The 27,293-nt window shown below is 38.3% G+C and overlaps 1 long non-coding RNA gene across 1 annotated transcript in view; it reads left to right on the top strand.

The window, feature by feature from the left end:
- LOC111174892 (uncharacterized) overlaps positions 1-27,293 on the top strand; it is a 203,934-nt gene that overhangs the window by 20,305 nt on the left and 156,336 nt on the right. The window contains exon 2 of the long non-coding RNA XR_002644584.3: positions 5,238-5,382. This is a non-coding gene — a long non-coding RNA (uncharacterized LOC111174892). The remainder of the gene's footprint in view (positions 1-5,237; positions 5,383-27,293) is intronic.

The following is a 27,293-nucleotide window of genomic DNA, read 5'->3' as shown; positions in this document are numbered from 1 at the left end:
CTGTGGGGCTGCAGTTGTCCTGGAGTTGGTGTCCACCTACTAGTGTGTGAAGCTGGTCCTGAGGCTAGAGGAGGCTAGCTGGTGTGTAGGGCAGGTGTCTAGAGGAGGCTGGGTCTGGTGCCTGCCCAATGGTGGGTGCAGCTGGTTCCCAGTGTCTCTGACTGCAGGCCCCTGGGGTTCTTGTGTCTAGTGCTTGCACACTGGTGTGTGAGGCTGTGATCTGTGCCCTCTGGTGGACTGAGCCATGTCCAAGGGCTACTGTGGGCTCAGTGGGTCTTTAAGGCAGCCTGTCTGCTGGTGGGTAAGGCTGTGTCCCAGCCCAGTTAATTGCTTGGCCTGAGGATTCCCAGCATTGGTGCCTATAGGCTGGTGGGTAAGTGCAGGGCTGGGTCCAGAGACTAAAAGCTAGAGGGAGGATTCCAAAATGGTGTTTGCCATCACCAGTGTCCATGTTGTAGAATGAGCTCCCAAAAATGGCTGTTGCCGGTATTGACGTCCCCAGGGTGAGTTCCAGTTTCCTCCTGCCTCTCCAAGAGACTCTCCAAGATCAGGAGGTAGGTCTGACCCAGACTCCTTTCAAATTGCTGCTTCTGCTGTGGGTCCCAGGGAGTGTGAGATTTTGTTTGTGCTCTTTAAGAGTGGAGTCTCTACTTCCCATAGCCCTCTGGATCTCCTTAAAGTAAGCCCTGCTGGTCTTCAAAGCCAGGTGTTCTGGGGCTCATCTTCCAGCACAGGACCCCCAAACTGGGGAGAACCTTGACAGTTGTAATTATTCTGTCACCCAGGGGTCACCCACCCAGGGGTATGGGTCTTGAATATACTGCAACTCCACCCCTCCTACCCATCTTGTTGTGGTTCCTTCTTTATATCTTTAGTTGTAGAAGATCTTTTCTGGTAATGATGCCGAAAAACTCGCCCTCTGTGCACCAGTGCCAAATCAAATCTCAGAAACAGAGTTTTAGGTGAAGTAGAAAAGAGGAGCTTTATCACTTTGCCAGACAAAGGGGGACACAGTGGGCTCATTCCCCTCAAAAACTATATGTTCTAACCTGGGAGAATTTAGTAAGGAGTTTTATAGCAATGGTTCAAGGGTGGAGTTGCTGATAAGATTAGGGTGTGTGCAGGGCCTGCCCTCCTTTAATCTGGTCTCAGGTAATCTCTTGATGAGCTTCTCTGATTCCTTTACTCTGGCTTCAGGTGGTCTTCTCTGGAATGAAGAATGCTAACACCTTCCATTTTTTGGAGGTTTTAGTTCTGTAAAGAGCTCAAAGATATTGTTATGTGTATCCCTTGAAGCAGAACCAGACCCTTCCCCAAGGTTGCACTATTGTATCTTGGCTGCTTCTCCCTTGTCTCTGCATCCCCTCTCTTCCCTGATTAGCAACAGTTCGAATCTGCCATTTGGAACTCAGGGAAGGTCATGAAGGCTGGAGTCTGTTCCCTACAAACAAGAAATGGGGGGCATGGAAAGTCTTCCATGCCCAGGAGCCCCACAGGGTCCTGCCTGGTTTCAGTAGGTTCCAGTTTTTTTCATCAATAGTTTTTCTGCAAATAGTTGTAGTTTTTGTGTGCCCATGGGAGGAGGTGAGCTCAAGGTCTTTGTACTCTGCTATTTTGGGAACTCTCTCTTCTCTATATTTTAAAACAACTTCAAATGTCATCTCTTCCATGAAGCTTCTCTCGTTTTGTGAGCCGAATGCAGTCTATTTTTTCTGTCTTATTGACCCCATTGACATTTAAGTGCTCAGCATTCTCTATAATATGTTAAAGTTACTTATAAAGATGATTAATTTCTTCTACTAGATCATAAGCATTTTGAAGAAAGAGTCCATGTCTGATTAATCCTGGCAACTTTAATTAAAATTAGTACTCTGCCTTTCCTGTGTTAAAAGGTATGATTCAAAGATAAATCATTACTTTCATTCATTCATTCATTCTCTCCTTTATTTATTTATTCAGTAAACATTGAGCGCGCACTTTGTCCTAGGTTCTCTTCTAGGTACTTGTGTCATTAAGGAACTTTAACTTTGGTGAGGAAAGATATTTTATTAACAAATTAAATATGTAAAGTATATAGTATGTTAGATGTGATAAGTGCCATGGAGAAAAGTGGTTGGATTTTTTTTGTATTCAGTAACAGTGGAAGCTACTTGCATTGCCTGAGTTCATCCATCTTCAAGCATGGTTTCTGGTTGTGGAGCTACCATTACTTGTTAAATGACACATAGTAGGGAACAACATATGGAGTAACTTGCTTTCAATTCCTGCCACCAGGGTCACTGTTTCAAAAACAAACCATAGAGAGCTGAGCACATGGGGCTGCAAAGTACTGACCACTTCAATCTTCTTATTTTACCTTTGTGACTGAGTTCACTGATCTTCTCAGGGTTTCCATTTAATGGAATTTGATTTTTTAAAAGATCCATGACTGAGTTTTTAATGTCTTTCCTGATGTCAACAATTCATCAAGGATTTTCTAATTATATTACACTCCTCTGAAATTGCACATTCATTTCACACTTCTACTCTGGAGAAGACACACTCTAAACTTAACTTGTCTACCATAGTGACAATATCTAATTAGAAGGAAGACTAAAAAATTCCAGTTTTGACTGTATATTTTTTAAAATATCATATTTTACTCTCTGTCATTCTTTTATCAAATCTTTCTTGTGCATCAGCCTGTAAGAAACACAGAATAAAATTCCATGACTGTGTATTTTCCCTCTCCAAATGCATTTGAGTATAAATCATTTCATTGACTTTAAATTTCTGAAATTGCATATATGTAAATACTACTGGTGAAAAATTTTTAAATAAAAAGCCAACTAACTTCTACTCAGATATCGCCGAGTAAATGCTCTGAGGAGATTCAGATTTAATTGGAGAGATGTAAAACTAGTCCAATTTTATACTATACTTGAAAAGATTACCTTAGGTATCTTGTACCTTTTAGTCTCATATAAAGACTTTGTAACTATGAATCTCTATCAATTAGAATTAAATTTTTTTTTTTTTTTGCGGTATGTGGGCCTCTCACTGTTGCGGCCTCTCCTGTTGCAGAGCACAGGCTCCGGACGCGCAGGCTCAGCGGCCACGGCTCACGGGCCCAGCCGCTCCACGGCATGTGGGATCTTCCCGGACCGGGGCACGAACCCATGTCCCCTGCATCAGCAGGCGGACTCTCAACCACTGCGCCACCAGGGAAGCCCTAGAATTAAAATATTTTTAATTAATGAATCTCATTTTAATTGGAATAAATTTTTACCAGGGTATCGACTGTTTTAAAAAAGAGTTTAAGATTTAAAAGATACATATTTTTTCTATGTAAAAATAGAAGTAAGAACCCCAATATCAATAAACTAATAAGAATCCAAAAGAAAACTATAAAATAGAGAATTCAAGTGTGTTCTCTTTAATTATTTATAACTTTTGGATCATTCATAAGCTTTAGCATAAAGTGAATTTTACTGATACAGTGTTTTTGTCTGTTTGATTGTTTACTTAAGAAGGAATGCTGGTAAAAAGTTTTTATGAGTCACATGAAGGTTTATTCTCAAGACCTTGTGAAATGGAGCAGGACCGTGTGGGGACCTCCCAAGTACAAATTCCTTCCATGTCCCCTGTTTCTTGTTTGTAGAAAATAGGCTTCATTCACTTCATTCAGCCTCCCTGACCTTCCCAGAGTCCCAAAGGGCAGATTCAAATAGTTGCTTATCAGGGAAGGGAGGGAATGCAGAAACAAAGGAGTAGCAGTCAAGAAACAATAGTGCAGATGTGGGACAGAGTCCTGGTTCCTCTTCAAGGAATATAAGTGACACCTTTAAGTTCTTCTGTAGGAACTAAGGCCTCCACCCAGGTGGAGGATGGTAACTTCAGGCTGAGCACAAGGTTCCTGGAACACTGCCCTGTTACCTCACCACCAACCAATCAAAAGAAAGTCTGCACATAGTGGAAGAAAACGAAGACTCTGACTCAACCCCCAAATGACTCTCCCTTTAAAAACTTTATGGTTGATCAGAATCTTCAGAATTTGTTTTTGAACATGAGTCCACCTTTTCCCCAGGTTGCCAAACTCCTGAATAAAGCAACCTTTCCTTTTTTAACCAACACTTGTCTCTTGAGTACTGGCTTTCGAGCAGCAAGCAGCCAAACCTGAGTTTGGTAACACTTGCATCAGTTTTTTTCTGAATTAAAAATCATGCAGTCTTATTGATGGTAGTTATTGGATGGATTTACTTTGTCCCTGGCACTTTACATGTAGGTTCCCATTTTATAGACAAGGAAGTTCAGTCTCAGGAATGACAAATGATTTGCTTCAATTCATTTAGCTGCTAAGTAGAAGAGCAGGACCTCAAATCCATGTCTGCCTTGTCCTAAGCCTTACCTCTTTACTTTGTTCCCTATTTCCTCATCATAGAAAGGCCACCTTTCCAGGTCTTTTGATATTTCTATCTTTACTTTTACCTGTCACCTTTGTATGAAAAAATAACTTGGTGTAGTGGTAACAAGAGTTTCAACTACAGTCTTTTGTTTGATTAAAAAATAATAGCACTGTACCTCAGATACTATGTACATATACTCATATACTGGAAAGTTAACAAAATAGACATGATTCTAAAACTCCAGAAAGCAGAAATGAAAACAGCTGTGGGAGCACAGACACAGAATTAGGAAATCTGTCCTGGTAGATTGGGGAGGTTTTGCCTTAGCTGATCTGTAAGAAGTGGGATTTTATTTGATAGAAAATAGGCACCAATAATTGGTAGTTTCCTTTCTTTCTATCTATGAATCTCATTCCCGAATTTATCAGTGACTAAAAGGATCTATGGAATACGTGGTTATAAAACTTGAATGTGTACATTCTTAGGAAGGCTAGATGTATTTTGTAATAAAAACTGATATCAGAGGAATTGTTCTCAAAATATGTTCTGGTCATTAGTTTTCATTAGGGCTCTTTTATTAGTATTTTTTTCTTTTAATCAACTTCAAATTGATCATTTTTCTTAACCTGCTCTAAACACTCACTGTCTATAAAATAGTGGTTTTGATGTGTTATTTTCTACTCATTGTAAACAATCAAACATGTTCAACATCCTTTGTTTAATTCATGCATATGCCACATAAAGTAATTTTGTATGCTACTACTGATATACATATCACACTCAGATATACTGTTTTTGTTTTAATTCTTGAGATGAATGACCTAATCAGCTCTTCTCATCTTTCTGATATAGGTCGCCAAAGAGATATGTTCCTGGATAGTCAATAAAATGACTGCTCTTGAATAGGCAGGTGTGGAACCACACTCAGTCCAATCAGTTGTGATCAGAGTTTGGGATCACCTGATCCAGAGTCAGCTCAGCAGGGAGCATGGGTAAGGTAGGTGATGACAATGAAACTTAACAGATATAAATGTTCACATTCATATAAACACTTACCAAATGATAAGTAATGAAGGCTTGCCTGGGTAATAGTTCAAAGGAAAAACTGATGTTGGTTTTGTTCATCCTAAAATTACTTTAGACTAAAATATGACAGAACATGTAAAGAAGCACACTGATCAACTAGTATGTGATGAAGATGGGAAGGCTCTATAATTTATAGGATATGTGAAATGACTTTATGAACAATTGGAGACTTCCCTTAAATTGTTGTCATATAGAAGAGAGGAAACACCAGTGCTGTATTACTCCGATGGGCAGGAGTAGAGAGGGTGGGTTTCGGAGCAATGTGAGGAAGAATTTTAAATCAGAAATATCCCGAAGTAGAAAGATCTAGTGGTGGCCAAGAAGAGGTCAAGTGCCCCTCTTTCGAAGAGGTAGGAGACATTTTTGAACCAAGAGAGAAATTGAACTTGATGATTATGAATCTTAACTTTAAGAGTATAAGAAATAAGTTAACTATTTACTCTTAAATTCATATATAAAAATAGGTTGTGCTAGGTGTTTACAAGAACAAATCTTGAAAATTTCATAATACTGAGTTCAAAGTGCTTAATGATTTCCACATATATCCTCCATTTTTAGTCATAAGTTTTTCTGAAAGTCTCATTTTGGAAAGAAACTCTCGATATTCAATTTCTGTTCTACAGAGATTTGTGTTCTTGTAAGTAAGTATTCTGAGTTCCAAGTAGTTAATCAGACTTAGTAAGGACTTTCTTGGGATGGTAAATTTAACTAAGCTGTTAGCTGTTAACCTTTGAAAACGTGAATCTGAACAGAAGGAAAATGTCCAATCTACAGACTGCTTTCTTAATATTTGGCTACAATGTTGCTTAATAGAGGTTCAGAGTGTACACTTTTTAAATAGACTTCGAAATATCATGTGGATATTCTTTATACTCAGTGAGGTGTAATACATTAACATTGTTACCACACATGTTGGGTAAAGGAAAGATAGCTTTATTGAGGAAACTGGCAATCCTGGGGAGAAGGTGGCCTCATGTCCCTAAGAACCAAGTCCCAACTCCCCAGGTTTTGCTCAGAGATTATATAGGGAAAAGAGGAAGGAGCTGCGTGCTGGGAAGTAGGTAATCTTTCTATTTTCAGGGATGGTTGTCTCAATCACGTGTTTCCAAGTAGCTGTCAAGTCTTGCTTGAGGTTGGAATATTATCTGAGCCATAAATCTTTGGTTAGCTATTCCTGGAGAATAAGGCACAAGGGTATATCCTATAGAACAACTAATCTTCAATCTTGATATGCATCAACAACTTGGTCCATCAGCAGCAAGCTAAGTTAATGCTGAAGTAGGGTAGAGGAGCTGAGAGTCTCTAGTTACAGTCTCACTGCCTCAGTTACAATATTTAACTTCCAGCTATGGATTAGTGTTGGTTAAAAAAAATAAATACAGGGTTTTAGTTAATGGGTGGGCATGTAGTGAAGAATGTCTAATCAGTAATCTCCCTCTACCCCAGATAATAGTTAGTGGTAGATCTTAAGGTCTGCTATTCCTGATCTTGCTGTTTTGAAATTACATTCATGATATGTAGAGTATTCTGATTCTGCCTGGTTTATTTAAGAGAACTTGGAGAGTATATTTCTGATAATAATGTTGATTGAAGTCACTGTTACTCTCAAGAATCTCCAGAGCAGGTTCTGAGAAAGAACAGATGTTTGTATATTCTGTTACAAATCCTGTAATTCTCCCTATAGCAATGCTGGATCATAATGCCAGAAAAGGTCTCTTTTATATTATTGAAATATATTTTAAAAGAATAATTTGATTTAAAACAAATTCAAAGCCAATTGCTCTAAAATCCCACCAAACTTACCTTAAAGTCACTGAGAACCTTGTGGCATCTCTAATGTTTATTTTCCCATATGGTACCAAACTCAGAGAACTTTGCCCACCGTGCAGCAAATTGACATGAGCAAGAAGACAAACAGAACAAGACAGGAAGATATTTACTGTACGGACTTTTAAGAAGCAATGGCTATTGACAACTCAACTTTGAACTGAAGATAGAAAACAATAAGCTACATATAGTTGGCTGAAGTGATAAATAACCATAGAGCCATGAATTATAAATATTCATACCAGGCAGAGGGGCAGGACTGCCTAGTGGAATGATAGAATCAACCATGAAGAAGATAACACTGGGCAAGATAACGTAAGTGACAGTTATTGGGATCAGACAGGAAGAACTAAATGAGTTAGATCTCCAACGATTAAGATATCAGAATGGGGATAAGCAGTAATGTATCAGTTAAGTGAAGAGTGGAAAGGTCAAGACAAGAAGTAACCCCCAAAAGAAATACCAGATATGGAAACAGTAAGACCTAAATAGTTCAAAGCCATTTGAGGTTCCTGAACAATTCTGGGAAAGCAGGTGCCCAGAAAAAATTATGACTCACGTTCATTTGAGTCAACCCTACGCCCAGATAGAATTCTAATTATTATTTAATTACTGATTTAATAATATGAATAATAATAAATGTTAATCAATTATTAAACTGATATTATTCTTAAATTCTATAGAGTAAACATTCTTCAATTCTTCTATATCAAATACTTCAGTGTCCCTATGACACTCAGCCTTCAGCAACCCCAAACCCAACACTCCATGTGCAAGTTCATCAACCTGTGTTAGTGAACCTACTTGTTCTGGTCAAATTAGTTCCATACACCTTCACTGATGACTATTTGGAGAATTGTTCTAAATACTCTTTATCAGTACACACTGTTGTTGAAATTCTTTTTATGTAAAAGTAAACTTTAATTTCTAACATGTCACTTAATGTCCGTTAATTTTCCTTTTAGATAAGACTATGTTTTGTCAAATATCAGTGATATTTGATCAAGACAGTAGGAAGCAGTATTTTTCCATGTTAATTTTCTGGTTATAGGAATCAAATGTAGACTTGGCACCTGCCTACCAAGCTCTGCCAAAGAATGTAGTTAGTGCTTAAAGAAATTCTACTTTTGACACCAGAACTAAGAGTGTGTTGACAGTTCTTTAATGAAGATTTCTGATACAAATCAATGACTTTCTCCTTAAACACATTATCTTCAGGTAAATGCTAAGATTAATGGGTTATATTTAGACAGTTAAAGTGTCAACAGAATTGCTTCTGTTATGCTGATACTATTTTGTGTGCCAGATATATGAGGTATACTATCCAGATGATAAAAATTGAGGATGTCCCAAAGTAAGCAAAAGCTCATTACATTCACCTCTCAATTACTTTAAAAAAAACAACAAAAAACAGATTACTTAATAGGCTTAACTCTGTGCCCCTCACTTCTGCATATTCTTGCTGCCAGGATTTGACTGTTCATTTCTAGCCATTTGACAGTCCACTAGCACTGTCACCAAAAAGGTGGGAAGGGAAGAAAGAGGAGGTGTAAATCCAGTCAATCAATTTCATAGCTTCATAGCAGTGATGGTGAATGCTTTGGTGGAGGAAGAGTTTTACACAAATGGCTAACATGAAAATTTCAGTGTGTTGCCTGATATTACTGTTTCCTGTAATGCTCTAATCTCTAGTACTCTCAACAACTTGACAAGTTGCACAGCAACTTGAAGTAGATATATATCAACTCAACAGCATTGCTGATGTTTACTCATGTGACACACCTTAGCATTTTCTGAGTAATATCTTGTAGATCACTACCATTATGAAATATTCATACTTTTTGTTTTAAAAAATCTAGCAATTTTGTTTTCTGTTGTATTTTGTGTTTCAGTAAAATAGCTGATTCATTCTGTGATTTCTAACAATCCAACCACTTATTAGAAGGTGGTGATCACTTGAATGCTTTGTTGATTGTGATAAATGGCAGAATAAATAGTAATATGCTGAGAGTCAAAAACCACAAAAATAAATACATACAAAATAATATCCATCAACATATGTTAGGCAAAATATCTCCTCTGCAGATACATCATACCTCTGCCATGTAGAGAAGGTTTTATGAGATTCACTTCCAATTTTAGATTGTTTAATTTCTAAAATAATGGTTCTTAATGATATGGCAAATTACAATTCTTCAAATTCTTAAGAATTACTGGCATAAGTCTTTGTGTAGTTCATTTATAACATAACTACAAAATGGAAGAGGGAAATATTTTATTCTCATTTATATTATACAAATAAACATTATGCTTTTAAAATATCTACTTGCTTGGTAAATTTCTACTGTAGATTTTATTGATGAGGCTAATTATTTTTTTACAGTAGCCCTCAGAAAGCTATAACTCAAATCTAAGTTGTTTCTGGATCTTTTTATTTATGTGCAACCATAACTGATACCTTATCTGATATAAATATGTATATTTTAATGCACAAGGATCTCTAGTACTGTTTATACCGCTTGTTGAAACTGTGAGAGATGAGCATAAGATAAATTCCAAAATTTCATTTTCTCCAACTCTGTTTTGACTTGCCTATTGTTTCATCTTTCATCTATTAAGGGAGAATATCTCATCAAATCACTATCAGTCATAAAATATACATTAAAAACAAATAAATCCAGCATACATTTATTGTCATAGCAGTATCTCCAGTATACTAGAGCAGCATATTCTCCCAACAAAAGATGTTTTCAGAAATAAAATCAATCAGAAAATTTAATACACTTCATCCAAATTAAAGTTTTCCATATAAAAGCAGATAAGGTGCCTTTGGCTATTACCAGTTCCTTGCATAGATGGGCCCACAAATTTAGAATACATCTGTTGTAAGCCAGGCAGTGGATAAACCTTGTCTTTTTAAATGTATCGACAATATTGCTGTCTTGTTTATTAGAAAAAACTGATTTTTTATAACACATTACAAAAATAGGAGTAGGTAACCAATCACCTGAGAAATCTACTTCACTTCTGATGAAAAAAAAAATTAAGTTGGCAGCCTACCAATTTATTTTATAAAGAGCACTGAAGTGGGAATATGCAGAATGTGTTTTCTCATGTAGTTTACAAGTCATTGCAGTACAAAGAAGAACCTTTAATTTGGTAGTTAAGGAATTTCCCCAAAGCTCTGGATGGCACAACATATAATTTTTGAGACATCTCTCTCTTCAGAAGAGATTTCATAGAGTAGGAGCTACACCATCACTGTGATCAACGTACATATGCTTTATTATTTTTTTAATAGATCTGTATTGGAGTATAATTGCTTCACAATAATGTGTTAGTTTCTGTTGTACACCAAAGAGAATCAGCAATATGCATACATATGTCTCCATATCCCCTCCCTCTTGAGCCTCCCTCCCATCCTCCCTATCCCACCCCTCTAGGTCATCTTGAAGCACAAAGCTGATCTCCCTGTGCTATGCTACTTCTTCCCACTAGCTAACTATTTTACATTCCGTAGTGTATATATGTCGATGCTACTCTCACTTTGCCACAGCTTCCTCCTCCCATCCCATGTCCTCAAGTCGATTCTCTGTATCTACCTCTTTATTCCTGTCCTGCAAATAGGTTCATCGGTACCATTTTTTTTAGATTCCGTATATATGCGTTAGAATACAGTATTTGGAGTCTGACTTACTTCACTCTGTATGACAGACTCTGGGTCCATCCACCTCACTACAAATAACTCAATTTCGTTTCTTTTAATGGCTGAGTAATATTCCATTGTATATATGTGCCACATCTTCTTTATCCATTCATCTGTTGGACATTTAGGTTGGTTCCATGCCCTGGCTATTGTAAATAGTGTTGCAATGAACATTGTGGTACATGTCTCTTTTTGAATTATGGTTTTCTCAGGGTATATGGCCAGTAGTGGGATTGCTGGGTCATACAGTAGTTCTATTTGTAGTTTTTTAAGTAACCTCCATACTGTTTTCCATAGTTGTTGTATCAATTTACATTCCCACCAACAGTGCAGGAAGGTTTGCTTTTCACCACACCCTTTCCAGCACTTATTGTTTCTAGATTTTTTGATAATAGCCATTCTGACTGACATTAGGTGATACTTCATTGTAGTTTTGATTTGCATTTCTCTAATAATTAGTGATATTGAGCATCTGTATGTCTTCTTTGGTGGAATGTCTATTTAGGTCTTCTGCCCATTTTTTAATGGGATTTCTTGGTTTTTTGCTATTGAGCTCCATGAGCTATTTGTACATTTTAGAGATTAATCCTTTGTCTGTTGCTTCATTTGCAAATATTTTTTCCCATTCTGAGGGTTGTCTTTTTATCTTGTTTATGGTTTCCTTTGCTGTGCAAAAGCTTTTAAGCTTAATTAAGTCCCATTTGTTTATTTTTGTTTTTATTTCCATTACTCTAGGAGGGGGGTCAAAAAAGATCTTGCTGTGGTTTATGTCAAAGAGTGTTTTTCCTATGTTTTCCTCTAAGAGTTTTATAGTGTCTAGTTTTACATTTAGGTCTTTAATCCATTTAGAATTTATTTTTATGTATGGTTTTAGATAGTGTTCTAATTTCATTCTTTTACATGTAACTCCAGTTTTCCCAGCACCACTTATTGAAGAGGCTGTCTTTTCTCCATTGTATATTCTTGCCTCCTTTATCAAAAATAAGGTGACCGTATGTGCGTGGAATTATCTCTGGGCATTCTATCCTGTACCATTGTTCTATATTTCTGTTTTTGTGCCAGTACCATACTGTCTTCATTACTGTAGCTTTGTGGTAAACTTTGAAGTTGGGGAGCCTGATTCCTCCAACTCTGTTTTTCTTTCTCAAGATTGCTTTGGCTATTTGGGGTCTTTTATGTTTCCATATGAATTGTAAACATTTTTTGTTCTAATTCTATAAAATGCCATTGGTAATTTGATAGGAATTACATCGAATCTGTAGATTGTTTGGGTAGTATAGTCATTTTCACAATATTGATTCTTCCAATCCAAGAACATGGTATTTTTCTCCATCTGTTTATGTCATCTTTGATTTCTTTCATCAGTGTTTTATAGTTTTCTGAGTACAAGTCTTTCGCCTCCTTAGTCAGGTTTATTTCTAGGTATTTTATTTTTTTTGTTGTGATGGTAAATGGGATTGTTTCCTTAATTTCTCTTTCTGATTTTTCATTGTTGGTGTATAGGAATGCCAGAGATTTCTGTGCATGAATTTTGTATCCTGGAACCTTACCAAATTAATTGAGTAGTTCAAGTAGTTTTCTGGTGGCATCTTTAGAATTTTCCATGTATAGTATCATGTCATCCACAAACAGTGACAGTTTTACTTATTGTTTTCCAATTTTTATTGCTTTTATTTGTTTTTCTTCTCTGATTGCCATGGCTAGGACTTCCAAAACTATGTTGAATAAGAGTGGTGAAAGTGGACATCCTTGTCTTGTTCCTGATCTTAGTGGAAATGCTTTCAGTTTTTCACCATTTAGTATGTTGCTTGCTGTGGGTTTGTCATATATAGCCTTTATTATGTTGAGGTAGGTTCCCTGTATGCCCATTTTCTGGAGAGTTTTTATCATAACTGGGTGTTGAATTTTGTCAAAAGTTTTTCTGCATCTATTGAGAGGATCATATGTTTTTTATTCCTTAATTTGTTAATGTGGTTATCACATTGCTTGATTTGCATATGTTGATGAATCCTTGCATCCCTGGAATAAATCCCACTTGATTATGGTGTATGATCCTTATAATGTGTTGTTGGATTCTATTTGCTAGTATTTTTTTCAGGATTTTTGCATCTATGGTCATCAGTGATATCGGTCTATAATTTTCTTTTTTTGTGATTTTTTTTTCTGGTTTCGGTATCAGGGTGATGGTGACTTCATAGAATGAATTTGGGAGTATTTCTCCCACTGCAATTTTTTGGAAGAGTTTGAGAAGGATGGGTATTAGCTCTTCTCTACATGTTTAGCTCTTCTGTAAATGTTTGATAGAATTCGCCTGTGAGGCCATGTGGTCCTGGACTTTTGTTTGTTGGAAGATTTTAAATTATGGTTTCAATTTCATTACCTATGAAAGGTCTTTTTATATTTTGTAATTCTTCCTGGTTCAGTCTTGGAAAATTGTACCTTTCCAAGAATTTGTTCATTTCTTCGTGGTTGTACATTTTATTGGCATATAGTTGGTTGTAGTAGTCTCTTATAATCGTTTGTATTTCTGCAGTGTCAGTTGTGATTTCTCCTTCTTCATTTCTAATTTTATTGATTTTCGTCTTCTCCCTTTTTTTCTTGATGAGTCTGGCTAAGGGTTTATCAATTTTTTTACCTTCTCAAAGAACCAGCTTTTAGTTTTATTGATCTTTGCTATTGTTTTATTTGTTTCTATTTCATTTATTTCTCCTCTGATATTTATGATTTCTTTCCTTCTACTGCCTTTGGGTTTTCTTTGGTCTTCTTTCTCTAGTTGTTTTAAGTGTAGGGTTAGGTTGTTTATTTGAGATTTTTCTTGTTTCTTGAGGTGAGACTGAATTGCTATAAACTTCCCTCTTAGAACTGCTTTTGTTGCATCCCGTAGGTTTTGGGTCGTCATGTTTTCGTTGTCATTTTTTTCTATGTATTTTTTAATTTCTTCAGTGATCTCTTAGTTATTTAGTAGCACACTGGTTAGCCTCCATGTATTTGTGAGTTTTACCATTTTTTTCCTGTAATTGATTTCCAATCTCATAGCGTTGTGGTTAGAAAAGATGCTTGATACGATTTCAATTATCTTAAATTTTCTGAGGCTTGATTTGTGACCCAAGATGTTATCTATCCTGGAGGATGTTCTGTGTGCATTTGAGAAGAAAGTGTATTCTGCCATTTTTAGGTGGAATGTTCTATAAATATCAGTTAAATCTATCTGGCCTATTGTGACATTTAAAGCTTGTGTTTCCTTATTTATTTTCTGTTTGGATGATCTGCCCACTGGTGTAAGTGGTGTGTTAAAGTCCCCTACTATTATTGTGTTACTGTTGATTTCTCCTTTCATGGTTTTTAGCATTTGCCTTATGTATTGAGGTGCTCCTATGTTAGGTGCATAAACATTTATAATTGTTATATCTTCTTGTTGGATTGATCCTTTGATCGTTATGTAGTGTCCTTCTTTGTCTCTTGTAATAGTCTTTATTTTAAAATCTATTTTATCTGATACAAGTACTGCTACTCCAGCTTTCTTTTTATTTCCATTTACATGGAATATCTTTTTCCATCCCTTCACTTTCAGTCTCTATGTGTCCCTAAGTCTGAAATGGGCCTCTTGTAGACAGCATATATATGGGTCTTGTTTTTATATCTGTTCACCAGTCTCTGTCTCTTGGTTGGGGCATTTAATCCATTCACATTCAAGGTTATTATTGATATGTATGTTGCTATTACCATTTTCTCAATTGTTTTGGGTTTGTTTTGGTGGGTCTTTTTCTTCTCTTATGGTTCCTGCCTAGAGAAGTTCCTTTAGCATTTGTTGTAAAGCTGGTTTGGTGGTGCTGAATTCTCTTAGTGTTTTTTTGTCAGAAAAGCTTTTGATTTCTCCATTGAATCTGAATGAGATCCTTGCTGTATAGAGTAATCTTAGTTGTAGGTTTTTCTCTTTCATCACTTCAAGTATATCCTGCCACTCCCTTCTGGCCTGCAGAGTTCTGCTGAAAAATCACCTGATAACCTTATCGGAAATCTTTATGTTATTTTTTGTTTTTCCCTTGCTGCTTTTAATATTTTTTTCTTTGAATTTAATTTTTATTAGTTTGATTAATATGTGTCTTGGTGTGTTTTTCCTAGGGTTTATCCTGTATGGGACTCTCTGTGCTTCCTGGACTTGGGTGACTGTTTTATTTCCCATGTTAGGGAAGTTTTAGACTGTAATCTCTTCAGATATTTTCTCAGACCCTTTCTTTTTCTCTTCTTCTTCTGGGTCCCCTATAATTCGAATGTTGGTAAGTTTAGTGTTGTCCCAGAGGTCTCTGAGATTGTGTTCAATTCTTTTCATTCTTTTTTCTTTTTTCTGCTCCTCAGCAGTTATTTCCACCATTTTGTTTTCCAGCTCACTTATTTGTTCTTCTGCTTAAGTTATTCTGTTATTGATTCCTTCTCGTGTATTTCTCATTTAAGTTATTCTGTTGTTCATCTCTGTTTGTTCTTTAGTTCTTCTAGATCTTTGTTAAACATGTCTTGTATTTTCTCCATCCGTGCCTCCATTCTGCTTCTGAGGTTCTGGATCATCTTTACTATCATTTATCTGAATTCTTTTTCAGGTCTATTGCTTATTTCCCCTTCATTTATTTGGTCTTGTAGGTTTTTACCTTGCTCCTTCATCTGTGACTTATTTTTTTGCTGTCTCATTTTTTTTTTTTTTTATAAGTGGGATTGTGTTCCTGTCTTACTAGTTGTTTGGCCTGAGGTTTCCAACACTGGAGTTTGTAGGCTGTTGGGTACAGCTGGATCTTGATGCTGAGATGAGGACCTCCGTGAACCTCAGTCCGATGAATATTCCCTGGTGTCTGAGGTTCTCTGTTAGTCCAGTGGTTCGACATGGAGCTCCCACTGAAGGAGCTTCAGCCCGACCCCTGGGTTGTGAACCAAGATCCCACAAGCCATGTCTGGTGGCAAATAAAGAAAGAGAGAGAACAATAATAAAGTAAAAAATAAAATTAAACTAGGAAACTAACAGCTATGTTAGAAAGAATATAAAAATAAAAATATAGATGAATCAACAACCAGAAGGTACAACAGTATCACAAGAGTAAAAAAGAGGAGGAGGGAAAAGAGAAAAAAAAAACATACAGGGAAAAGACCTTGGCTGTGGAGGGTGGGACCTAAGCAAGGGTGAGGTTTGGGCAGTGGGCAGGGCCAATGCTCAGAACCCAGAGGGCTGGAAAAGGCCCTGGGGGCTGTGGGAGGCTGGGGCTTAGGCTCAAAGAACAGAAGGGGCCCAGGCATGCTCCCCACCCCTTGTCTCAGAGGGCAGGGGCCCCAGCCCAGCAGGCTTCCAGGGCTCAATTTGGTGGGGCAAATGCTCTCCTCTCCTCTCCTGCTCCTCCAGGACCAGAGAGAAAACTTTGGAAAACTTGTATCTATAATTAAGAGCTTAACAACTTCTTAATACTTGAAGAATTTTGTAATAAGATTGCTGGTGATAGTAACTAAAGCTATATTTGGTTATATTATTGTGCAGTGAGGAGTTAACTCAGCAAGCTTGGGTTGTTAAAATTCTGCACATTCCAAAGAAAGAAATGGCCCTTGACTAACTCATGGTAGATAACATCTGAACCTTGCAATGTTTTGCCTGATAAGAGTGTTTTATATGCCTAAATTTCTGGACCATGCTCTATCAGCTCTAGGGAGCTGAAGACTGATTAACCACAGTCACTCATGAAAGCAGTATGTCCTCATTAACTGACCCCCAATACAATCTATGGACACCAAGGCTCAGGTGAGCTTTTTAGGTTGGCAATACTTTGCATGTGTTGTTACACATTTTTGCTAATACAATTAAGTACATCCCTGTGCTACTCCTTCTGATGTCTTGAGCTTGAGGGTGGGCTTAGGAACCCCCAACACAATTATAATAAAGTGTGTCAACTTTGGAAGAACTTTGTAAAGTGAATGACCAATGCACAATGTAACAAAATCATGCATAGATAAAAGATGCATAAAATGCAAGGTAGCTCAATAGATTTTAAAGTACAAAAAAGTTTATTGATTAGTATCAGATTCCACAGTGCAACAGACCTCTAAGAAACTAGTGCCACCTGTTGAGTTTTAGCGTAATACTAAAAAAAAATTTCCACAATTATCTGAAAAGGATATTAACTTACTCCTCCCTTTTCCAATGAGTCATAGCTTTATAAATCCCCATTTTCTTCCTGTGCTTCAACCAAACCAATATATTGCAAAAGATTGAATGTAGAAGCAGATGTGAGAATTCCGCTATCTTCTGTTAAGCCATACATTAATGAGATTTATAAAATAAAAAGCAATGCCACTGTTTTCACTAAATTGTCTTCTGATTTGGAACTATATTTATAATAAAAATATATTATTTATGTTAATAAGTAATGGCTTTAGTATTGTTATTTTAAGACTAATTAATAAATACTTTAAATTTTTCTCAATTTTAAATCTAAGTATAGCAATTAGGGATAGGTAAAATTCATGTAAACAAAAGGCTCTTGTAATCCTAGGAATTTTTAAGAGTATAAAGGGGGCTTGAGAACAAAAAGTTTGAGAACCACTGGGGTGGTAGCTAGATGTATTCCTTCTTCCACTTCTTCCAGGTTGCTAGCTCCCTTCTGTTTAGTGGGACCTGAATAGGAAGAGGGCTTTGTTCCTTATTTAATTTGCCCTGGTGCATTCCTCTTTTGTTTTCTCCCTCTTTCTTTGGCTAACACTGGCTATTCTTTGACAGCTTCTGTGTGGTTGGTATCTTAAATGCTCTTGGGTGCCTGGTTGATTTTTGTTCAAAGAATGCAGGGTATACAATGTCTGGAACCAAGGCAACCGTTCTTTCTACTTCTCTTTAGGGCCACATTGTCTCTCCAGTCTGTTTATCTGTGCATGTTTCCCTGTCTTTTTTTTCTTCTTCAACTAGTTTTAGCCTAAACATGGGTATACTTTACAAGTGCAGCAAGTCTTATCTCTTAAACCACAATTCTCAACTTCACTTCCAACCCTTGACTATATACCACAGTCTCTTCCTTTTGGGTCTCCTTGCCGGTCAGGTAAGCCCCTTTGGAGGGTTAATAGTTAGTTGAATCAAACCTAGCTAAGTTCCTTAAGTCCACATGGCCCTGGATACAAATGTGCCCTTGCCGTGTGTCTTAGTTTAGGCTACATGACAAAATACTATTGACTGGGTGCCTTAAACAGCAGGAATTTATTTCTAACAGTTCTTGAGGCTGGGAAGTCCAAGATGAATTTACTTCCCTGCTAAGGGCTCTATTCCTAGCTTGAAGACATCCACCTTCTTTCTCTGTCCTCAAATGACAGGTATATAGAGACAGCTCTGGTCTTTTCCTCTTCTTTAAGGACAGTAATCCCATCATGAGGCCCTATCCTTATGATCTCATTTAAACCCAATTATCACCCAAGGCTCCACTCCTCAGACCATCACACTGGGGGTTAGGGCTTCAACATATGAATTTTGGGGAGACACAATCATTCAGTCCACAACATCATGGCAGTTGATATGAGTGCAAACAGCTCCACTGCTTCCCAAGACCAGGAATACCAAATCTCTCTTGTTCCCCCCACACACTTGCCTCACAGCTCTTGCCAAGTATCAGGTGGTTCTCAGGGAGTCCCCCCTCACTTAGGGAAGTATTACTAAGGAGGAGAAAAATAAAATCCTCCAAGCTTTGGATTCTTATTGTTAGGATTGTTATTACTCCCTCTCTAACTCTCCCCAGTTGTCTTTGTAGAGACTAGAAAAGAGGTAGGAAAGGAATAGTGGAGATGGTTAGGTCTAGAAGAGCGGGTTCTGCTAACATTTAGGATATCCAAGAGGAGATCCATGGCCCAGAATGTTTACAACTTCCTTTGGAAAAGAAGGTTCTTAGTACATTGTCCCTGCCTTTGGATTTCACTAGCCAATTCTCAGGAGGTGTCACTCAACATTCGTTACATCTATATCAGAATTTATATGTAACAGGTATCTGAATAAATATTCCAAAGTCATACATGGATTTTGAATTGTGTATTACATGCATAGCATGGTGTGTGTGTGTGTGTGTGTGTGTGTGTGTGTGTGTGTGTTAAGAAAATCTCTTAACAGAAATATTTTGTAGGGAGCTAAGGAGTAGAATACATCTATTATAGAAACGTTTAGTGCAATTTTGGCAGATCAAACTAAATTGCTGATAGGTGTAAACTCTTCCAAAGAGAAAATAACGCGTTTTAGGTCAGTTTAACCAATACTTATAGAACATCTGCAAAAGGAGTAAGCTGTCGTGTTGCCTCAATAAGCTTGTCTTTCAGTGGAAAGACATATATAAAATTAGTCTATTTGGTTGAAGTATGTTACATAAGTTAAAATCAAGGAACTGTGGAAAATGTAGGAGGGAGGAGTGGTTCCAGCTGGCATGCTAAGGAAAGAGTTTAGATATCAAGTTTGAGCTGGAGTAGAAAAAAACAAAGAGAGAGAGAGAGGGAGAGAGAGAGAGAGAGTGTGTGTGTGTGTGTGTGTGTGTGTGTGTGTGTGTGTGTTTTGGCCAGGTGAATATAATGATTGGATTGTAATTGATTAGGAAGAAAAAATAAACCCTAAACCTCTAGGAGAAATGTATGAAGGCACTAACTGGGAAAACACATACTCCAGGGTCAATAGTGTAGGCAGTAAAAGAGTTAGGAATATGGGATAGGGATGGGTTTTGGCTGAGGATAAGAGTGGCAGGTAGCATGGCTTAGACTAACAACACACTGATGGAGAAAACCTCCCTGCCATTTGGGTGAATAAAATTTTTGTGACTTAGATTATTTAGTAATAAACAGTTGTTTTTATCAACATTAGTACTAGTTATTTACTACATTAGAAAATACCCTAATACTACATACAATTCAATTCTTAAAATTATTACCATGAAATCTGGCCTTTCAGTCTTTTTTCCCTTTTAAAAAAGGCAGGAATGACTCAGCAAGTTATTTTGTAATGAGAAACTGTAAAATCATAGGGTACTTACTTTCATATATACTCTGTGTACCTGTTACCCCATTTACCAAGAATGCAAATTTTGTTTCTTGTCCCGTGAAAGCCAACTAGTGGAATTACAAATAACAAATAATTCTAGATAGAAAAACAGAAAGTGGCAAAATCCAGACTTATTAACTGTGGCTACAAAAGCACCAAAAAGTATATCAGTTGCCAAAATATATACTATTGTAAGTTGGTATTGAAGCATCCTTTTGGCCTGAGATATGAAGTTAACCTCTGGCAAGGTCAATTCACATCACTCCAGACTTGGGAAGGATGAATCAAGGTCACCAAATCTGTTCTGTTTAAGAAAGATTAATGATAATCATCCGAAGAAGGTTGGGTGGAGGTTTGCACAGGGGTGAGGAAAGTGAGGGGACAGGAAGGGTCCTCAGTTGTGGTGGCTACCAAGTGGGACGGCTTTCCAAATGAAAGGAAGGTTGATCCTTGAGGAAAAGTTTCAGCAAGACTGGAAGAGGCTGGGATGAGATGAGGTCCATCCTGAGAATCCAGAAAGTACATGTGAGGAAAGAGCTGCAGTTCAAAGTAGCTTTTGGGCAGGATTTCTATACTCTGCCTCACACTGAATACCAAATAACCTCAACTTTCATTAACAGATAATAAAATAAAGTAAAACAACATAAAAATAAAAACCCAACTCCTTGCCAATCACTAACAATTGAAGAATAAACAAATAAAAAACCTATTTTCTAAGCTGTCCCTCAATACACCAAAGAAATAGAAACCACCTCACCAATTAAAGCGGGAATTTCCATATTATTCATCTTGAGTTCTTTAATTACAATTGCATGGTGGTTGTTTTAAATATTCATAAAGTACCTACAAAGAATTTTGGACTCCAGGGAGTAAAATAAATTGAAATAGGTCCTGCTTTCTCCAACTTACATTTGAAACCTCTTTATATAGATTTGTTACTTTTTATGTTACTTCTAATGTTACTTATTAAATGTTTATGTTACTTCTAATGTTACTAATTAAAGGCAGGAATTCTAGCACAGTGCCTGGGATAATGCAGATGATATTCCTTTCTAGGCTTTTATTAAATTTTCATTCTTTTTTCTTTGGATCCATCTTCAGCTGGCAAGGTTTTCAGAGAAGTCCAAAGTACTTGACATGGAAAAGGAAAATGCTGTAGTCATAATCCACCAAGAAACTTCTCTTTCTAGATATAGTAGGTGATAAACTTCACACAGGAATGAAACATGTTTGCCCTTGCAAAATGACAGCCAACCCAGAAATTAAATAAGCTCATATAACCTGGTTAAACCAGATAGGTAAGTCTTTTCTTCCCCTACAAGTGAAACAGTAGTTGACCCACTGTACTAAGTATGATAATCTGAGGTAAACAATCCAGTTACCAGTCTACTGAAAGCTTCCTTGAGAAGTGCGAAGCTTCTGTCTGTCTTCTCTACCAGAGTCACTCTTATCACATCTAAATATGTACTGAAGAAAGAATTTAACCCAATTTCAAAGATGCAGTTTTTTACATCCTAAGCAAATAGCAAATGGAACTAAATCATTTGCTGTTTTAGAAATGTGGTAGGAGCTTATCATAATAAAAGTTATTATTAGGTAAACTTGGCTGGATCATAAATTAAACATGCCTGTAAAATATAGTTTCAAGATAATATACTCTACCGTAAGTAGTACACTTACATAAGCCTATAAAACTATTATCTCCAAGATAGTTGTGTTCAACCTGAGCTTCTCAATTAGTGTCGTAACACATTTCTGTTCTTCTGAACACTTTTTTCTTTTATAGTTAGAACACTGTAGAGAATTTAGATTCTAGGAAAATATCTTCTTTTTAATAAATTAAATGCTGAATGGCCTTTCAGATTCACAGTTAACATCTGTTACCCATAATTAATTGTCATCATTAATGAAAACAAGTGAGCTATTAGCACAGAGTGAGTCAGTCCAGTACGTTTTACATTTAAGTTGGGTGAACTGAGGCATTTTCGTTTTGCCATCTTTCTCAGTATAAGATATTTCAAAGGATTGACTGTTGGAAGAGTTCCTCCTCAGCAGTGTGTGAGTTCTACCTGACCACCACAGGTCTCTCACTCCCATGCAGTAGCTAACTTTGAAGAGAGCAAGTGTCTACAGTGGTTTCAGCAGCTTCAGTGAAGTTTTCTTCCTTTGCATGGCTAAGTACACTTACTTGACGTTTGTCTTTTTCACTAAGGATCATCTGAAAGTTCAGAGATAACAGAACTATTTAAATATTGGAATTAAATGTAATAACTTTAATTAAACTTGTCTTTAGAACTTTTGCCTACTACCGTAATCTGCATCCTGTTTTTAACATCAACAAACATTACATGGTTTAAAAAAACATGGGAAAAATTGATAGTGAAAGAATAGAATGGAGAGGGGGAGCCACTGTGGAAACAGTTATTTTTCTTACTATTTTGTTTTTGCCACCTTTCTGATTTGTTTTTAAATAGGTAGCAAGACTAGATGTGCTGCTTAATAATTCTGATTTAATGATTCTGATATGATTGTTTTCACTGAGAAGGCATAGCTTAAAAATTCCAGCAGGACTTGCAAGTTAAAAATATGAAGAAGGGGCTTCCCTGGTGGTGCAGTGGTTGAGAGTCCGCCTGCCGATGCAGGGGACATGGGTTCGTGCCCCGGTCCGGGAAGATCCCACATGCCGCGGAGCGGCTGGACCCATGAGCCATGGCCACTGAGCCTGCGCGTCCGGAGGCTGTGATCCGCAACGGGAGAGGCCACAGCAGTGAGAGGTCCACGTATCGAAAAAAAGAAAGAAAAAAAAAATATATATATATATAAAGAAGAAGAGGAGGAGAAGGAGGAGGGGTCTGGGCAGGGGGAGGAGGAAATGGAGTGGAAGGGGAAGAAGAGGGAAGGGGAAGAGGAAGAACAACACAAGAACATTTGAAAAATCTCATGAATTAATAGAAATCTTCTTAAAGTTTCATGACATTTCTTTTCAAGAGTAGTAAAAAAGATATCCAGCTGTTGATATGGACTTCTCACTGGAGTTCTTTTCTCAGGAAGCTGGAGTGAGCCTAACCAAACCTGACAAACTTGAGTTGGTTTCTTAGAATTGCAGAGGGACCAGAGAAAATCAACCTGCATAATAAAAGAAAAGCATTTAATAGGAGGAGAAATTAAAGAGATTTTGTTAGTAAGGTTAGAAGCATGAAAGAAAAGGATAACTGTGTTAGACTGGATCCTCCAACAGCTGATGCCAAGATAGGATTAAACGTGCTAACATTTTAAGTGAAGCAGCTGCTAGAAAAAATATGAAGGGAGCCTAAGACGGCTGGAAGAGCTTTTAGACCACAGTGCAAGTCTGACCCTGAGTGAAAGAGAGGGAAGGAAGGTCGAGTGCAAACATTCTTGACTACTGGACAGTCTGAGGAATGTTTGGCAAGGCTGTCAGGTGGTCCTCAAGCCAGAGTCAGATGTCAGAGGTCCTGAGTCTCCTAGGGGTCGAGCATCATATCTGCCTTAGTTTCCCTGGCCACTATCAGTTGATTGTTCAGTGCCTCTTCCATGGTGGGTATTTTCCTCTGGACATTAACATATGATATAGAAATCTTCACATTTGGTGCTTACTTGAATATATCAATTCACATTTCTCTACTCCAGACCCTGGAAAGTCTCTGCTTTTTCAGCCTTTTTTCTTGCATGACCTAACTAGATGGTCAGGCCATTGGCCATTACCCAGTAAGCTCTCTCTTCCCACCTTGGGCCACTTCTCTTTCCACAGGTCCACTATTAGTCATTTCCTCAGTTCCCAAATTAATAAATAAAACAGAACTGGACTTTGGCCATCGTTCCACGTGTCCCCTCTATCCCCCCATCCTGATAGAGAGCCAGGATGGTGATTTGGGTCTCTGGGATCAAGATAAACTCACACCTTGTGTTTGTAAGTCCTCAAAATATTTGGTTATTCCACCTTTCCTCAGTGTATAGTCACCCAATAAATAGGTCCCTTTGTGGAGAGTCTGGGGAATTATCATGGTATAAACTTGTCATAGTGTTGCAGGGTCCTTTCTTCTAGGGACCTGAGCATCTTTTTAGTATTGATCCATATCTGGGAACTGAACAAGGGATTGTGGCTTTTTATTGGGTGATCACCTTCCATTACCTTAAGCACTTTGTTATGTGCCTGTCTGTTTTGCTATTAGTTCCACATTCCTTGCTGGTTACCTCCTTGGCTATACCTCTGACCTTGCTGGTCTTTATGGAAGTTATGGCCTCTTGACTTCTGAGAGTAAAGCCCCATGACTTGGCCTTGATTATTTCAGGACCCAAGATCCCCATGAGTGTTAATGAGCTCAGCTTTGTCACCTACCATCCTAGGTCTTGGGACCAGGGCCTGCAGAGGATAGCTACTAAAAAACTTCTTAGTGATGCTGGTGCCCTTTCACTGTTGCATTCCTGATGGCCTTGGTGAATGCATTGTCCTTTGAGTCCTCTTATAGAACATAATCCTCTGATGTGTCATCTGGCCTTCTGTAGCATATTCATTGTAGCATGCCCATGTCCCTCAGCCTCTTTATTCCTTTCTCTACATCTACCAGGGCAGGGAAGTCATTTCTATCTCACTGTGATTAGCTGTCTTTTTTTCAAGGCTTCTAAGAACCACTCCAGCAGCAAGATTTCTCCATCCTCTTGGGTCCTGTGTCGTGAAAATGGCCCTCAAATCAATGAATTTCTGCAAGACAGCCTTATGTTCTAGCCCCTCAATCACACACATTCCAAGTCCAATCCCAGGAGCACTCGTCTGGCTCCTGCTGGTACATGTGGCTAGCTTTTTTGCATTTTTAAAGTGGACCCTGCAGGTCCCAGCAGGGTCTTGCTTGGAATTTAATCCTAGTTGTTGGCCTGGGAACTAGAATGGAGGTGGGAGAAGTTCCTCAGGAACCACCTGTTGCCTTACTGAGGCGAGGCTTCTTCAGCATTTGCTAGGATGGTGGAAATGCTAGCATCTAGTAAGGAAGTTTGAGCCACCTCTTCAAGCCCAGAGAATCCAGGGTGTACTGCAAACATCTGCTCAACATGTAGAGCAAACATCTTCAAAGCTTTCCATCTAGATATCTCCCTCCCATGTTTTGGGACTCTAGATTTCTCCCACCAGGTTCCTGACCTTTATATACACACTTGCCTTGACTGAACATTCAAATATCTTTGGAGCTCTCCTACAAACAATTACATATTCAGTTCGCTTCTCCACTATGTCTGCCCCTCCACTGCAGGAGAGAAGAAACTCTTTTTTTTTTTTTTTTTTTTTTTTGCGTTACGCGGGCCTGTCACTGTTGTGGCCTCTCCTGTTGCAGAGCACAGGCTCTGGACGTGCAGGCTTAGCAGCCATGGCTCACGGGCCTAGCCGCTCTGTGACATGTGGGATCTTCCCGGACCGGGGCACGAACCCGCGTCCCCTGCATCGGCAGGCGGACTCTCAACCACTGCGCCACCAGGGAAGCCCGAGAAGAAACTCTTTGTAAGCTACCACGGAGGCTCTCTGGCTCCCACACTTAGCTATTAGGTGCTTGTTAATAGATCCTCAGACCCTTATTATCTTTCTGCATGTCATCGATACAACTTTGAAGTAATCAGCCAACTTGGCTCTCTTTGTAAGTATTGAACCTGTAATTTTCAAATGCCTGCATCATTGCACCTGGCACAGAATTCCCCTCCACCAGTACATTTTCTAGATCACCATTATAAAATCTTTAGCAAATATGCTACCATCTTGTGTCAGGCGCTATCTGTACATCACTTAACAACCAGGATGGAGTTCCCTAGGTGGGTGAGCCAGTCCTAAGTCCCCATTTTACTGCCTGTTTTCTGGTACCACTCCTGGTACCACTTCTGTTAGTCCCTCTGAGAAGCAGATGCCAAGATGGGATTAAATATGCAAGAATTTTACTAGGGGGAAACTCTGGGAGGAAATGGGGAGGGAGCCCAGGAAGGCTGGAAGAGCCTTGTAAACTGTAGGAAAGCAGGAAGCAAAGGTGAGCAGAAGTGTCCCAGTCAGCTGTGTGTCCTCCTGTAGTTTTGGCAAGGTCATCAGCAAGCCCTTGAGTCAAATACCTATGTCTCCCAGTATCAGACCTGCTTTAGTATCCCTGCAATGGTCAGTCATTGGCTGGAAGCAGTTTCTGGGATGCTGTGTGGCCTGGGCCCAAATGTGGTAATGGATTTCAGAGCACAAGAGCTGGCCAATTTTGGTCCCTGTTGTTGGAGGTCTGCAGCTTCCATTCTTATGGCCACGCTGACCAACAAAGGTGGAGGAAAGATATCTGTAGACTGGGCCCCCACTCTGATGTCCATACTTAGGGGAATCAAAGCAAGAGGGGGTGCTTTTTTCTGCAAGGGAATCCACTGTAAGGAAGGATTTCGTTCTCAATGATTCCATGCTGGAACAGACTTTCATTGAAGACTTTGGAATCATTAAGCCTGAACCTTTCTATTTATAGGGTGTTAATTTAACCAATTATGGTGTCCAAGTGGGAGTGGAGGGGGTCATGTGGTATAGAACTCATATGTCTTTACATAAGCACTAAGTTTTTCCTTTTGTAAACAGAGAAAACAGGTTTCTCTTTAACCTCAGTAATTCTCTGAGTCTTTAATCTTCAAAAAGTTATTATGCAAATTGGGACTCTCTTATAAGGTAATTAAGTGTACAATATTGGCAAGCACTACAATGATGTAATGTTTACTCAGTGCTGAAGTAAAGCTTTTTTTTTTACATCTTTATTGGAGTATAATTGCTTTACAATGGTGTGTTAGTTTCTGCTTCATAACAAACTGAATCAGCCATACATGTACATATGTTCCCATATCTCTTCCCTCTTGGGTCTCCCTCCCTCCCACCCTCCCTATCCCACCCCTCCAGGTGGTCACAAAGCACCACCAAGCTAATCTCCCTGTGCTATGCGGCTGCTTCCCACTGGCTATCGGTTTCACATTTGGTAGTGTATATGTGTACGTGCCACTCTCTCACTTTGTCCCAGCTTACCCTTCCCCCCCACCATGTCCTCAAGTCCATTCTTTTCCTCAAGTAGGTCTGCATCTTTCTTTATTCCTGTCCTGCCCCTAGGTTCTTCATGACCGTTTTTTGTTTTTTTTTTTTTAGATTCCATATATATGTGTTAGCATACGTTATTTGTTTTTCTCTTTCTGACTTACTTCACTCAGTATGACAGACTCTAGGTCCATCCACCTCACTACAGATAACTCAATTTCGTTTCTTTTT

The sequence above is a fragment of the Delphinapterus leucas genome, chromosome 13, assembly GCF_059928025.1.
Source record: "Delphinapterus leucas isolate spDelLeu-1000000601 "Yukka" chromosome 13, BTC_Dleu_Yukka2, whole genome shotgun sequence".
Lineage (NCBI taxonomy): Eukaryota > Metazoa > Chordata > Mammalia > Artiodactyla > Monodontidae > Delphinapterus > Delphinapterus leucas.
Note: the sequence above shows the minus strand (reverse complement) of the source record. Positions and strands in the feature narration are given on the sequence as shown.